Genomic DNA, 17,014 nt, shown 5'->3' on the forward strand with positions numbered 1-17,014 from the left:
ACTTCCTAGTGATCACGACATTCAGGCTCAGAATGCCGCAGGCCTATCCCACTGGAAGCTGCCGAGGTGCCTCCTGCCACTCAGGACGCCCGGCACAGCAGCAGGATCAAGGGACCAGCAGGGAAGAGGCTGCAGTGATTTGGGGGAACAGCCCGAAAATCACCTGGAGCCTGGTGGCAGGTGGTCCCACCTCCTCCCCAATATTAGGTCCCAGAGAAAATGACAATATGAGCAGCTCACGTCACCATTATTAGCAGAGTCTTTTTATTCTTTCCTTAATTTTTTGCCATTAAATGGAGCTCTATAGGCCCATTTTCTTTTTTCTTTTTTTTTTTTTTTTTTTAGACAGAGTCTTGTTCTGTTGCCCAGGCTGGAGTGCAGTGAAGCGATATTGGCTCACTACAAGCTCGGCCTCCCGGGTTCACGCCATTCTCCTGCCTCAGCCTCCCGAGTAGCTGGGACTACAGGGCCCCATCACCATGTATGGCTAATTTTTTGTATTTTTAGTAGAGACGGTGTTTCACTGTGTTAGCCAGGATGGTCTCGATCTCCTGACCTCGTGATCCACCTGCCTCAGACTCCCAAAGTGCTGGGATTACAGGCATGAGCCACCCCGCCAGGCCTATAGGCCCATTTTATGCTTTTAATGCCACCAATACATGAAATTCCAGAGCTGCTTCTGTGAAACATACTTTCATTTTCATTATTTTATTATTCATTACATTAATTCTAGTATTTTATTCTCTTTGTTTTTTTAAGAAGAACTTCAGCGAGAGAGGGGCTATCCCTGCTGCCTTGTGGCTGCAGAAGGAGAGAGAAGGAGCCTCTCCTAAAAAGGGTTTCATGAAAGCCCTGAGGCGAGATACTCACTTCAGAGGGTTCAGGACAAGGACACTCACTTTGTTCTGTGCGGTGTGGAGACACGGGTGAGCGTTCCTCAGTGACACCAACTGGTTCCCTCTTGTCCTCAGCTGCCAGTGCCCTGGGACGTGTCATTTGGACAAAACCATTTTCCATGTCCTGCCATCCATTCCACGGAGGCAGGAGAAAAGGGTCTGGAGGCAGGAACATAAGGCCGATTCACCTTGACTTCCGAGAACGAAATCAAATGGAAACTCTTGCGGTATGACAAGAAATATCCTCTCCATTTACACAGGGCTTACACCGAGTACATGACTTTGTAATTTTACTTCATCCTCTTCATTTACGTAGGGTACACACCAAGTAACCAATGGAAACCTCGAGAGGGGATTTAAGCCCTAGAAACTTCAGTAACGGGCCCCCTGTGCTCAGGCGCTCTCACCCTGTGGAGCGTGCTTTCATTTTCCGTAAATGTCTGCTTTGCTGCTTCATTCTTTCCTTGCTCCATTTTTGCATTGCGTCCAATTCTTGGTTCAAGGCACCAACAACCTGGACACTTTCAACCAGTAACATTATCTTAATATCTTGTTTTAAAACTGAATTCTGTTTTTCATCTGTTCACCTAGTTTTTAGAAAATAACAATGAAATACCAATTGGAGCTTACCACAGCTTAATAGGAGGGTCACTATGAGCTATACAACAGGTTTGATGTTTAAAAGTTTGCAACAATTTTTATTGCTCTTTCATTTACAAACTACAGTAAACATTTAGTTTTTTATGTTTAATTATGAAATATATGACACCTAAGAGTCTATAAAATTTGGCTGGGCATGGTGGCTCATGTCTGTAAGCCCAGCACTTTCGGAGGCTGAGGCGGGTGGATCATTTGAGGTCAGGTGTTTAAGACCAGCCTGGCCAATGTGGTGAAACCCGTCTCTACTAAAAAAATACAAAAAGTTAGCTGAGCATCATGGCAGGCACCTGTGATCCCAGCTACTCGGGAGGCTGAGGTGGGAGAGTTGTTTGAACCCAGGAGATAGAAGTTGCAGCGAGCCGAGATCGTGCCATTACACTCTAGCCTGGGCTACATGAGCAAAACTCCGCCTCAAAAGCAAACAAACAAACAAACAAAACTGAATGCATAATCTGATAGATTAATAATTGCGCTGTTGTCATCATGCATTAGCATCGAGTGTCTTGAAAGGCTACAATGCGCCCTTCTTTCATCACCTGGGTCTCCCTTCTTCACCCAGACATAGGACTAATGTGTTAATGTTTGTCTCGCTTTTCATAAGTTATATCATTTCTCTGTATATTATTCAGCCATGTCATATGTTATAGTTTGTGAACTGTATGTGGAATAGCAGTGTATTTTTCAGTAATTTCCTTTGTTCACTGTAATTTTTCATTGCTGATGCTTCTAACGGCAGTTCATTTTCACAGCTGTATCATATTCCACAATGTGACTATGCCAGCTTTTTTCCTTGATAGAGATGTATTTGGGTGGCTTTCAAGTGTTTTCTATGTCTACAATCACTGCCTAAATATTCTTGCCCCGTATGTGTCTCTTGGAGAAGGCAGTGCAAAGGCATTTCTGGGGCAGACATGCCTGAGAAGGCAAGTGTGAGGCCACAGAGGGGCGTGTCTAGCTTTTTATGAAATACAGTCTCTTAACGGGAGCAACAGCAGTGGATACTTTGCCAGCAGTTGATCTTTTCCACATTTTGGATTTTTGTGACTCTGCTCAATTTGTTTCTTGAATTATTGGATGTATCCACAGTACTTTGTTTACTTATGTTTTGTAACTTTTTGCACGGGGACTTATCTTTCTTGGAATTTTAAGTGGGGAGATATTTTGAGGACAGGGTTGCATTGTTTCAGCAAAGATGTTCACTCACATGGGGTAGAGGTGAAGTTAGCAGCCGCCTGGTGCCACGTCGATTTGACCCATGCTCTCGAGGTCTTCCAGCATGAACTCCTGGAGGACTGTTTCTCATCGGTTCTCAGGGTCAGTGGTTTTCCCTCCACCCAGCACCAATGCAGGGACAGCTGCTCTCCTTGCTGCTCCTGCTCTGAGGTGGGCTTTTATTTTAAGTCTAAGATGTCAGATTTCTGACCTCATTTTGGAGAGACATCCGGTTTTGTTTCTGATGCCCCATCCTCTGTGCAACTGTCTAAACAGAAAAATAAATTCCACTTTGGTTCCCGCCAATTCCTTATCGACTGCTGTGGATTCCATCCTTCAATGCCAGCCCAGTAATGCACTTACAAAGATGCATTTTTGTAGGTTTTACCCAACATCTCAGTTGTTTTCGTTGGGAAAGCTATTTAGTGTCCCTTATGTTGAAAGTTGGAAGCGCCTGGCAGCACTATAGGTGAGAGAGCTGCTCTTCCCCCTTTTCATCATCTTCACGCTGGGTCCAGGCCTTCTTCACTCTGTGATTAAGATGCCACAATGGGCCGGGCATGGTGGCTCATGCCTGTAATCTTAGCACTTTAGGAGGCCAAGGTGGGTGAATCACCCGAGGCCAGGGGTTCAAGACCAACCTTGCCAACATGGTGAAACTCCGTCTCTACTAAGAGTACCAAAAATTAGCCCGGCATGGTGGTGGGTGCCTGTAATCCCAGCTACTCTGGAAGCTGAGGCAGGAGAATCGCTTGAACCAAGGAGGTGGAGGTTGCAGTGAGCTGAGATCACGCCATTGCACTCCAGCCTGGGCAACAGAGTGAGACTCCATCTCAAAATAAATAAATAAATAAACAAAAAAATAAATAGCTGCTATGGCCTCTGAGCTGCTTGCTCTGCCTCTGGCATCCATTCTCATGCCCCACATTAGCAGAGATGCACTCACACCCAGTGGGAAGGCAGGGCGACTGAAGGACTGTTATTATTAACAAGAAAGATAAAATAATTCTGAGGATAATGTATAATTCTGTTTCCTAGAAATATAAAAATGCTCTGATAAATTATTAGAATTAACAAAATTCAGTTTAGCACTCATGTTCCAAATGATCACCAACTTTAATATGCCAACAGTAGCAAGACTAAATAATAAGAGGGAGTGAGGGGGTTCACTCACAAGGGCCAGGCCTCTGCAGAGAGGGCAAGAAGGTCGACTCACTCTGCAGCTTCCTGGCCCATCATCGTTTTCCATGGTGAGAGGCTTATGGGGCCTGGCCCTCCCTCTCCTGCCTGGGGACTCCAGCTTATTCTCAGGGCTGGGCAAGGAATAAGCCCCATTTAGGTCATTTCCTCACTTGACCTTCTTCTGGACTGAAACGCATTTGCTTTCCGAGTGCTCATCAGGGAGCCGCACATAGAAGCCCTTGTTTTCTCCCCACTGCTGACTGATTCTGGGTTCGAAGATGCCCCCATTCCCCTGACTCCTTGGACACTGCATCTTTGGCTTTCACTCCAAGATTTTGACCTCAGTTAAGGGTTCAGAAACTCTCTTTTTAAACTTTATTCTCAGATTGGTTTTCTAAAAGTCAGGCCAAAAAAAAAAAAAAAAAAAAAAAAGACACGTAAAGTGGGCAAGTCAAGTGTGAGTGTAAAGTTCCGCGGATGAAGCCGAGCATACACGAACCTCTGTGAGGGCGGCGTCTGTGCTCAGGAGTCATGTTCATCCCAGAGCTTCCCAGGACACAGACCTAAACAAAAGAAAAAAAAGGAGGATAACAGAAGTAAATGCTAAGATTCAACATAAAATCCCATTTTTTTGGTGAATGCCTTTTCCCCTTAATTTCTAGGCATTTGGCATCATGGAAATAGAACAGCAGCATCTTCTACCTGCATGGCCGAGCTTTTTCAGGTGGGCAGAATAAACCAGGACAGTATACAGATCAGAGGGCAGGTTGGCAGGTGTGGATGGCCACAGAGGATGTGGGATGATCCTAAGGGGCCTTTCTACCATGATGTGTATGGGATGCAGGGAGGAGACAGAGAAGCACGCAGGGAGACAGGGGGCGGGGGAGAGTGGGAGAGAGAGAGAGAGAGAAAGGGGGAGATAGAGAGGGAGAAAGGGAGGGAGGGAGAGACAGAGAGAGGGAGAGAGAGAGAAAGGGATGGATAGAGGGATGGAGGGAAGGACATAGAGAGGGAGAAAGAGAGAGAGGGAGAGAGAGAGGGAGAGAGGACCAATTCACCACTTTTGTCCAAAAAACCAGGCCAAATGTCTGGAGCCCAAGCATACCTTCTCTAAAGGGTTTTGGAGCATATTGTTTTTAATTCCCTTATTCCTGCAGCTCTTCTAGAATATGACCATCTTCTGACTGTTCTATTCTTTTCTTTCTTTTTTTCTTTTATTAAATACACTCCTATAATTTGAGCTTGTTTTCCTATCTTGTAAGCTATATCCTGGCAACATTCCAAGAATGAGTCTCATTTTATTGTTTTATTTATTTATTTAAACATTTTTCTTCTTCTTTAAGAATGATTCTAGAAGTGGAATTTCTTGCCCATGGATGCAATTGTGAGGACATTTGTAAAGCTCTTGTCCAATGCCAGTCCGGAAGACTGGTCCCAAGAAGGCTCCTTGAGCAAGAGGGGGTCTGCTGCACAGCTCCCCGTAGGCACCTGTGCCACTGATCTGGGTTGGCAGGATGCCAAGCACCACAGGTAGCCTCACAGCCTGGGACGTGGGTGTCCTAGAACAGCCCTGAGGTCCTATTTTGCCCCTCCTGCCATTGTTCCTTCTTCCCTGATGTCATTCTGCTTCTAGGAGGACTTCCTTTAGGTTCCTGTGACCTGGCCTTCTGTTTGATTCATACTGAGCTGTCTTAGTTCATTCAGGCTGCTATGACAAAGTGCCATAGACTGGGACGTTTATTTTAATTATTTATTATTTATTTATTTATTTATTTATTTATTTTGAAATGGAGCCTTGCTCTGTTGCTCAGGCTGGAGAGCATGGTGCGATCTCGGTTCACTGCAAGCTCCACCTCCCGAGTTCAAGTGATTTTCCTGCCTCAGCCTCCTGAGTAGCTGGGACTACAGGTGCCCACCACCATACCTGGCATTTTCTTTTTTTTTTTTGTATTTTTAGTAGAGATTTGGTTTCATCATGTTGGCCAGGATGGTCTCGATTTTTTGACCTCTTGATCCACTTGGCTTAGCCTTCCAAAGTGCTGTGATTACAGGCGTGAGCCACTGTGCCTGACCTAGACTGAGTGATTTATGAACAACGGATACTAATTTCTCACAGTCTGGAGGCTGAGAGTCCAAGGTCAATGGAGAGGCAGACTTAGTGTCTGGCGAGGGCTGCTTTCTGCTTCATCAAAGGAACCATCTCACACCACCCTCCCACGGTTCAGGAGCAAGTCAGCTTTCCATGGTCAATTTTACTAATCTCATTCTGGCTCCCAGAAGCCAGGGGGGCGGGCCAGGGGTGGCTGCCAAGGGCTCGAACGCAGGGGGTGCCTCACCCGCCGGTGATGGGGCTCCCAGAAGTAAGGGGGGCGGGCCGGAAGTGGCGGCGGAGAGCCCGATCGGGGGGCGTGCCTGCAACCCCAGCGATGGGGCTCCCAGAAGCCACGGCGGCGAGCCGGGGGTGGCGGCTGGGAGCTCGATCGCGGGGGGTGCCTGCACCCCTGGCGATGGGACTCCCAGAAGCCAGGGGGGGCCGGACGGGTTGGGAGCGGGGAACATCATCTGGATATTTGGAAGAGTATCACAAGGGGTTGTACAGTGTCTGTGATACGGAGAGTAATATCAGTCTCTCGGTGTTGGAATATTGAGAAGGATGAAACAGGGTGGATGTCCACCATGTGCCACATTGCGAGTAATATCAGTCTGTCCCCTCCATGGACATTAGGAACAATATCCCAGACTGGGTGTATGACTCCAGCTGTACAGAGTACAATATCATCCTTTCCCTTCCAGGATAGTAATAACAATATCATCGGGCGGGAGCACACAACCTGCGTATCATTATCATCCTCTCCCCTTCCGTATACTAGGAACAATATCTCAGAAGAGCTGTACCCTCTGTGCTATATTGGGATAAATAGCAGGCATCTCCCACGATCGGGCATGCAGTCGACACCCCTGGCCCGCCCCCCGGGCTCCTGGGAGCACCATCGCCGGGTGTGCAGGCACCCCCCGCGATCGGGCTCCCAGCTGCAACCCCCGGCCCGCCCCACTGGCTTCTGGGAGCCCCATCGCCGGGGGTGCAGGCACCCCCCGCGATCGGGCTCCCCACCGCCACCACCGGCCCGCCCCCCTGGCTTCTGGGAGCCCCATCGCCGGGGGTGCAGGCACCCCGCGCGATCGGGCTCCCAGCCGCCACCCCCGGCCCGCCCCCCTGGCTTCTGGGAGCCTTGTGGACCCCTAGCCTCTTTCTCATATTCTGAGTAATATCATCTCCCCATCGGAAAATTTTCAACTCCTTCTCAGACGATTGTACACCCCCAGTGTGCACACCCTCAGAGGGAGTAACCCCCTCTGTATTAGGAGTCACATCAGCCTCTTCCTCCCTGAATATTCAGAACAGTATCCCACCGTTGTTTCTACTTCCAGTGAAACTGATTGTCATATCCTCCTCTCCCAAGCAGAACTTGGAAACTCTGTCACGGGGGGTGTACACCGTTGTGATATAGAAATTAACATCGTCCTCTCCCGGGTTTACATCAGGAGCAAGTCTATTAATCATTAATATTAATAATTATATTAATATTAATAATAATTATTGATATTAATGATCACAATAAAGAGAGTAAAAATGAATACTGGTTTAAAAGGTTAACCATTTGTAATCATAATTATTAGTAATATCACTATTAATAATAATATTATGATATTAGCAATTAATGTGACTTAAATCAATACCCAGTGATGCTGGGAATACAATAATGATTAGTATTAGGAACTAATAATATTATTTGATGACATTAATATTAATAATTAATTGAAAGCAGGCCTAATCATGTATTGAAAATCATTATCCATAATTAATAATGGTATCTTATGAATTTTTAGTATCATTGATAATTATTAAAATCGATCATTGATGATTAATAATCATATTATTATTCCTCATTCCACAGGAAGTGTAAACCTACTTGTGATGCTGTTCTTAATAACCAGGGTCGGAAAGCAGGACTTTAGTTTTAATATTGCAGCAGGTGTACACTCACCACGTGACACTGATCCTAATATGAACGGGGGTAGAGTATCACATGACTCCAATTATAGCAATGGATGGATAGCTACGCGGTAATATTGCTCCTAATATTCCCGGAAGAAGCCTTTGCTATTAGTCCGAATATGGCACTGAGGGGACAGTTTTTCTGAGATATACTTCCTAGTATACGGAGTTGGAGAGGATGATAATAATTCACTGGCTGTGTGCTCCCGCCCAGTGATATTGTAATTACTATCCTGGGAGGGAGAGGATGATATTGCACTCTGTACAGCAGGAGGCGTACACCCAGTCTGGGATATTGTTCCTAATATCCATGGAGGGGACAGGCTGATATTACTCGCAATGTGGCACAGGGTGGACATTCACCCTGTTTCATCCTTCTCAATATTCCAAGGCCGAGAGACAGATATTAATCTCAGTATCACAGACACTGGACAACCCCTTGTGATACTCTTCCAAATATCCAGATCAGGTTGCCAGGAGCCACCCCCGGACGGCCCCCCAGGCTTCTGGGAGCCCCATCGCGGGGGGGTCAGGCACCCCCCGCGATCGGGCTCCCAGCCGCCACCCCCGGCCCGCGCCCCTGGCTTCTGGGAGCCCCATCGCCGGGGGGTCAGGCACGCCCCCCGATCGGGCTCCCAGCCGCCACCCCCGGCCCGCCCCCCTGGCTTCTGGGAGCCCCATCGCCGGGGGTGCAGGCACCCCCCGCGATCGGGCTCCCAGCCGCCACCCCCGGCCCGCCCCCCCTGGCTTCTGGGAGCCCCATCGCCGGGGGTGCAGGCACCCCCCGCGATCGGGCTCCCAGCCGCCACCCCCGGCCCGCCCCCCTGGCTTCTGGGAGCCCCATCGCCGGGGGTGCAGGCACCCCCCGCGATCGGGCTCCCAGCCGCCACCCCCGGCCCGCCCCCCTGGCTTCTGGGAGCCCCATCGCCGGGGGTGCAGGCACCCCCCGCGATCGGGCTCCCAGCCGCCACCCCCGGCCCGCCCCCCTGGCTTCTGGGAGCCCCATCGCCGGGGGTGCAGGCACCCCCCGTGATCGGGCTCCCAGCCGCCACCCCCGGCCCGCCCCCCTGGCTTCTGGGAGCCTTGTGGACCCCCTGCCTCTTTCTCATATTCTGAGTAATATCATCTCCCCATCGGAAAATTTTCAACTCCTTCTTAGACGATTGTACACCCCCAGTGTGCACTCCCTCAGAGGGAGTAACCCCCTGTGTATTAGGAGTCACATCAGCCTCTTCCTCCCTGAATATTCAGAACAGTATCCCACCGTTGTTTCTACTTCCAGTGAAACTGATTGTCATATCCTCCTCTCCCAAGCAGAACTTGGAAACTCTGTCACGGGGGGTGTACACCGTTGTGATATAGAAATTAACATCGTCCTCTCCCGGGTTTACATCAGGAGCAAGTCTATTAATCATTAATATTAATAATTATATTAATATTAATAATAATTATTGATATTAATGATCACAATAAAGAGAGTAAAAATGAATACTGGTTTAAAAGGTTAACCATTTGTAATCATAATTATTAGTAATATCACTATTAATAATAATATTATGATATTAGCAATTAATGTGACTTAAATCAATACCCAGTGATGCTGGGAATACAATAATGATTAGTATTAGGAACTAATAATATTATTTGATGACATTAATATTAATAATTAATTGAAAGCAGGCCTAATCATGTATTGAAAATCATTATCCATAATTAATAATGGTATCTTATGAATTTTTAGTATCATTGATAGTTATTAAAATCGATCATTGATGATTAATAATCATATTATTATTCCTCATTCCACAGGAAGTGTCAACCTACTTGTGATGCTGTTCTTAATAACCAGGGTCGGAAAGCAGGACTTTAGTTTTAATATCACAGCAGGTGTACACTCACCACGTGACACTGATCCTAATATGAACGGGGGTAAAGTATCACATGACTCCAATTATAGCAATGGATGGATAGCTACGCGGTAATATTGCTCCTAATATCCTCGGAAGAAGCCTTTGCTATTAGTCCGAATATGGCACTGAGGGGACAGTTTTTCTGAGATATAGTTCCTAGTATACGGAGTTGGAGAGGATGATAATAATTCACAGGCTGTGTGCTCCCGCCCAGTGATATTGTAATTACTATCCTGGGAGGGAGAGGATGATATTGCACTCTGTACAGCAGGAGGCGTACACCCAGTCTGGGATATTGTTCCTAATATCCATGGAGGGGACAGGCTGATATTACTCGCAATGTGGCACAGGGTGGACATTCACCCAGTTTCATCCTTCTCGTTATTCCAAGGCCGAGACAGATATTAATCTCAGTATCACAGACACTGGACAACCCCTTGTGATACTCTTCCAAATATCCAGATCAGGTTGCCAGGAGCCACCCCCGGACGGCACCCCTGGCTTCTGGGAGTCCCATCGCGGGGGGTCAGGCACCCCCCGCGATCGGGCACCCAGCCGCCACCCCCGGCCCGCCCCCCAGGCTTCTGGGAGCCCCATCGCCGGGGGGTCAGGCACCCCCCGCGATCGGGCTCCCAGCCGCCACCCCCGGCCCGCCCCCCTGGCTTCTGGGAGCCCCATCGCCGGGGGTGCAGGCACCCCCCGCGATCGGGCTCCCAGCCGCCATCCCCGGCCCGTCCCCCTGGCTTCTGGGAGCCCCATCGCCGGGGGTGCAGGCACCCCCCGCGATCGGGCTCCCAGCCGCCACCCCCCGGCCCGCCCCCCTGGCTTCTGGGAGCCCCATCGCCGGGGGTGCAGGCACCCCCCGCGATCGGGCTCCCAGCCGCCACCCCCGGCCCGCCCCCCTGGCTTCTGGGAGCCCCATCGCCGGGGGTGCAGGCACCCCCCGCGATCGGGCTCCCAGCCGCCACCCCCGGCCCGCCCCCCTGGCTTCTGGGAGCCCCATCGCCGGGGGTGCAGGCACCCCGCGCGATCGGGCTCCCAGCCGCCACCCCCGGCCCGCCCCCCTGGCTTCTGGGAGCCTTGTGGACCCCTAGCCTCTTTCTCATATTCTGAGTAATATCATCTCCCCATCGGAAAATTTTCAACTCCTTCTCAGACGATTGTACACCCCCAGTGTGCACACCCTCAGAGGGAGTAACCCCCTCTGTATTAGGAGTCACATCAGCCTCTTCCTCCCTGAATATTCAGAACAGTATCCCACCGTTGTTTCTACTTCCAGTGAAACTGATTGTCATATCCTCCTCTCCCAAGCAGAACTTGGAAACTCTGTCACGGGGGGTGTACACCGTTGTGATATAGAAATTAACATCGTCCTCTCCCGGGTTTACATCAGGAGCAAGTCTATTAATCATTAATATTAATAATTATATTAATATTAATAATAATTATTGATATTAATGATCACAATAAAGAGAGTAAAAATGAATACTGGTTTAAAAGGTTAACCATTTGTAATCATAATTATTAGTAATATCACTATTAATAATAATATTATGATATTAGCAATTAATGTGACTTAAATCAATACCCAGTGATGCTGGGAATACAATAATGATTAGTATTAGGAACTAATAATATTATTTGATGACATTAATATTAATAATTAATTGAAAGCAGGCCTAATCATGTATTGAAAATCATTATCCATAATTAATAATGGTATCTTATGAATTTTTAGTATCATTGATAATTATTAAAATCGATCATTGATGATTAATAATCATATTATTATTCCTCATTCCACAGGAAGTGTAAACCTACTTGTGATGCTGTTCTTAATAACCAGGGTCGGAAAGCAGGACTTTAGTTTTAATATCGCAGCAGGTGTACACTCACCACGTGACACTGATCCTAATATGAACGGGGGTAGAGTATCACATGACTCCAATTATAGCAATGGATGGATAGCTACGCGGTAATATTGCTCCTAATATTCCCGGAAGAAGCCTTTGCTATTAGTCCGAATATGGCACTGAGGGGACAGTTTTTCTGAGATATAGTTCCTAGTATACGGAGTTGGAGAGGATGATAATAATTCACTGGCTGTGTGCTCCCGCCCAGTGATATTGTAATTACTATCCTGGGAGGGAGAGGATGATATTGCACTCTGTACAGCAGGAGGCGTACACCCAGTCTGGGATATTGTTCCTAATATCCATGGAGGGGACAGGCTGATATTACTCGCAATGTGGCACAGGGTGGACATTCACCCAGTTTCATCCTTCTCAATATTCCAAGGCCGAGAGACAGATATTAATCTCAGTATCACAGACACTGGACAACCCCTTGTGATACTCTTCCAAATATCCAGATCAGGTTGCCAGGAGCCACCCCCGGACGGCCCCCCAGGCTTCTGGGAGCCCCATCGCGGGGGGGTCAGGCACCCCCCGCGATCGGGCTCCCAGCCGCCACCCCCGGCCCGCGCCCCTGGCTTCTGGGAGCCCCATCGCCGGGGGGTCAGGCACCCCCCGCGATCGGGCTCCCAGCCGCCACCCCCGGCCCGCCCCCCTGGCTTCTGGGAGCCCCATCGCCGGGGGTGCAGGCACCCCCCGCGATCGGGCTCCCAGCCGCCACCCCCGGCCCGCCCCCCTGGCTTCTGGGAGCCCCATCGCCGGGGGTGCAGGCACCCCCCGCGATCGGGCTCCCAGCCGCCACCCCCGGCCCGCCCCCCTGGCTTCTGGGAGCCCCATCGCCGGGGGTGCAGGCACCCCCCGCGATCGGGCTCCCAGCCGCCACCCCCGGCCCGCCCCCCTGGCTTCTGGGAGCCCCATCGCCGGGGGTGCAGGCACCCCCCGCGATCGGGCTCCCAGCCGCCACCCCCGGCCCGCCCCCCTGGCTTCTGGGAGCCCCATCGCCGGGGGTGCAGGCACCCCCCGCGATCGGGCTCCCAGCCGCCACCCCCGGCCCGCCCCCCTGGCTTCTGGGAGCCCCATCGCCGGGGGTGCAGGCACCCCCCGCGATCGGGCTCCCAGCCGCCACCCCCGGCCCGCCCCCCTGGCTTCTGGGAGCCTTGTGGACCCCCTGCCTCTTTCTCATATTCTGAGTAATATCATCTCCCCATCGGAAAATTTTCAACTCCTTCTCAGACGATTGTACACCCCCAGTGTGCACTCCCTCAGAGGGAGTAACCCCCTGTGTATTAGGAGTCACATCAGCCTCTTCCTCCCTGAATATTCAGAACAGTATCCCACCGTTGTTTCTACTTCCAGTGAAACTGATTGTCATATCCTCCTCTCCCAAGCAGAACTTGGAAACTCTGTCACGGGGGGTGTACACCGTTGTGATATAGAAATTAACATCGTCCTCTCCCGGGTTTACATCAGGAGCAAGTCTATTAATCATTAATATTAATAATTATATTAATATTAATAATAATTATTGATATTAATGATCACAATAAAGAGAGTAAAAATGAATACTGGTTTAAAAGGTTAACCATTTGTAATCATAATTATTAGTAATATCACTATTAATAATAATATTATGATATTAGCAATTAATGTGACTTAAATCAATACCCAGTGATGCTGGGAATACAATAATGATTAGTATTAGGAACTAATAATATTATTTGATGACATTAATATTAATAATTAATTGAAAGCAGGCCTAATCATGTATTGAAAATCATTATCCATAATTAATAATGGTATCTTATGAATTTTTAGTATCATTGATAATTATTAAAATCGATCATTGATGATTAATAATCATATTATTATTCCTCATTCCACAGGAAGTGTAAACCTACTTGTGATGCTGTTCTTAATAACCAGGGTCGGAAAGCAGGACTTTAGTTTTAATATCGCAGCAGGTGTACACTCACCACGTGACACTGATCCTAATATGAACGGGGGTAAAGTATCACATGACTCCAATTATAGCAATGGATGGATAGCTACGCGGTAATATTGCTCCTAATATTCCCGGAAGAAGCCTTTGCTATTAGTCCGAATATGGCACTGAGGGGACAGTTTTTCTGAGATATAGTTCCTAGTATACGGAGTTGGAGAGGATGATAATAATTCACAGGCTGTGTGCTCCCGCCCAGTGATATTGTAATTACTATCCTGGGAGGGAGAGGATGATATTGCACTCTGTACAGCAGGAGGCGTACACCCAGTCTGGGATATTGTTCCTAATATCCATGGAGGGGACAGGCTGATATTACTCGCAATGTGGCACAGGGTGGACATTCACCCAGTTTCATCCTTCTCGTTATTCCAAGGCCGAGACAGATATTAATCTCAGTATCACAGACACTGGACAACCCCTTGTGATACTCTTCCAAATATCCAGATCAGGTTGCCAGGAGCCACCCCCGGACGGCACCCCTGGCTTCTGGGAGTCCCATCGCGGGGGGGTCAGGCACCCCCCGCGATCGGGCTCCCAGCCGCCACCCCCGGCCCGCCCCCCTGGCTTCTGGGAGCCTTGTGGACCCCCTGCCTCTTTCTCATATTCTGAGTAATATCATCTCCCCATCGGAAAATTTTCAACTCCTTCTCAGACGATTGTACACCCCCAGTGTGCACTCCCTCAGAGGGAGTAACCCCCTGTGTATTAGGAGTCACATCAGCCTCTTCCTCCCTGAATATTCAGAACAGTATCCCACCGTTGTTTCTACTTCCAGTGAAACTGATTGTCATATCCTCCTCTCCCAAGCAGAACTTGGAAACTCTGTCACGGGGGGTGTACACCGTTGTGATATAGAAATTAACATCGTCCTCCCCCGGGTTTACATCAGGAGCAAGTCTATTAATCATTAATATTAATAATTATATTAATATTAATAATAATTATTGATATTAATGATCACAATAAAGAGAGTAAAAATGAATACTGGTTTAAAAGGTTAACCATTTGTAATCATAATTATTAGTAATATCACTATTAATAATAATATTATGATATTAGCAATTAATGTGACTTAAATCAATACCCAGTGATGCTGGGAATACAATAATGATTAGTATTAGGAACTAATAATATTATTTGATGACATTAATATTAATAATTAATTGAAAGCAGGCCTAATCATGTATTGAAAATCATTATCCATAATTAATAATGGTATCTTATGAATTTTTAGTATCATTGATAATTATTAAAATCGATCATTGATGATTAATAATCATATTATTATTCCTCATTCCACAGGAAGTGTAAACCTACTTGTGATGCTGTTCTTAATAACCAGGGTCGGAAAGCAGGACTTTAGTTTTAATATCGCAGCAGGTGTACACTCACCACGTGACACTGATCCTAATATGAACGGGGGTAAAGTATCACATGACTCCAATTATAGCAATGGATGGATAGCTACGCGGTAATATTGCTCCTAATATTCCCGGAAGAAGCCTTTGCTATTAGTCCGAATATGGCACTGAGGGGACAGTTTTTCTGAGATATAGTTCCTAGTATACGGAGTTGGAGAGGATGATAATAATTCACAGGCTGTGTGCTCCCGCCCAGTGATATTGTAATTACTATCCTGGGAGGGAGAGGATGATATTGCACTCTGTACAGCAGGAGGCGTACACCCAGTCTGGGATATTGTTCCTAATATCCATGGAGGGGACAGGCTGATATTACTCGCAATGTGGCACAGGGTGGACATTCACCCAGTTTCATCCTTCTCGTTATTCCAAGGCCGAGACAGATATTAATCTCAGTATCACAGACACTGGACAACCCCTTGTGATACTCTTCCAAATATCCAGATCAGGTTGCCAGGAGCCACCCCCGGACGGCACCCCTGGCTTCTGGGAGTCCCATCGCGGGGGGGTCAGGCACCCCCCGCGATCGGGCTCCCAGCCGCCACCCCCGGCCCGCCCCCCTGGCTTCTGGGAGCCCCATCGCCGGGGGTGCAGGCACCCCCCGCGATCGGGCTCCCAGCCGCCACCCCCGGCCCGCCCCCCTGGCTTCTGGGAGCCCCATCGCCGGGGGTGCAGGCACCCCCCGCGATCGGGCTCCCAGCCGCCACCCCCGGCCCGCCCCCCTGGCTTCTGGGAGCCCCATCGCCGGGGGTGCAGGCACCCCCCGCGATCGGGCTCCCAGCCGCCACCCCCGGCCCGCCCCCCTGGCTTCTGGGAGCCTTGTGGACCCCCTGCCTCTTTCTCATATTCTGAGTAATATCATCTCCCCATCGGAAAATTTTCAACTCCTTCTCAGACGATTGTACACCCCCAGTGTGCACTCCCTCAGAGGGAGTAACCCCCTGTGTATTAGGAGTCACATCAGCCTCTTCCTCCCTGAATATTCAGAACAGTATCCCACCGTTGTTTCTACTTCCAGTGAAACTGATTGTCATATCCTCCTCTCCCAAGCAGAACTTGGAAACTCTGTCACGGGGGGTGTACACCGTTGTGATATAGAAATTAACATCGTCCTCTCCCGGGTTTACATCAGGAGCAAGTCTATTAATCATTAATATTAATAATTATATTAATATTAATAATAATTATTGATATTAATGATCACAATAAAGAGAGTAAAAATGAATACTGGTTTAAAAGGTTAACCATTTGTAATCATAATTATTAGTAATATCACTATTAATAATAATATTATGATATTAGCAATTAATGTGACTTAAATCAATACCCAGTGATGCTGGGAATACAATAATGATTAGTATTAGGAACTAATAATATTATTTGATGACATTAATATTAATAATTAATTGAAAGCAGGCCTAATCATGTATTGAAAATCATTATCCATAATTAATAATGGTATCTTATGAATTTTTAGTATCATTGATAATTATTAAAATCGATCATTGATGATTAATAATCATATTATTATTCCTCATTCCACAGGAAGTGTAAACCTACTTGTGATGCTGTTCTTAATAACCAGGGTCGGAAAGCAGGACTTTAGTTTTAATATCGCAGCAGGTGTACACTCACCACGTGACACTGATCCTAATATGAACGGGGGTAAAGTATCACATGACTCCAATTATAGCAATGGATGGATAGCTACGCGGTAATATTGCTCCTAATATTCCCGGAAGAAGCCTTTGCTATTAGTCC

This window comes from Macaca fascicularis, chromosome 19 (genome assembly GCF_037993035.2).
Source record: "Macaca fascicularis isolate 582-1 chromosome 19, T2T-MFA8v1.1".
Lineage (NCBI taxonomy): Eukaryota > Metazoa > Chordata > Mammalia > Primates > Cercopithecidae > Macaca > Macaca fascicularis.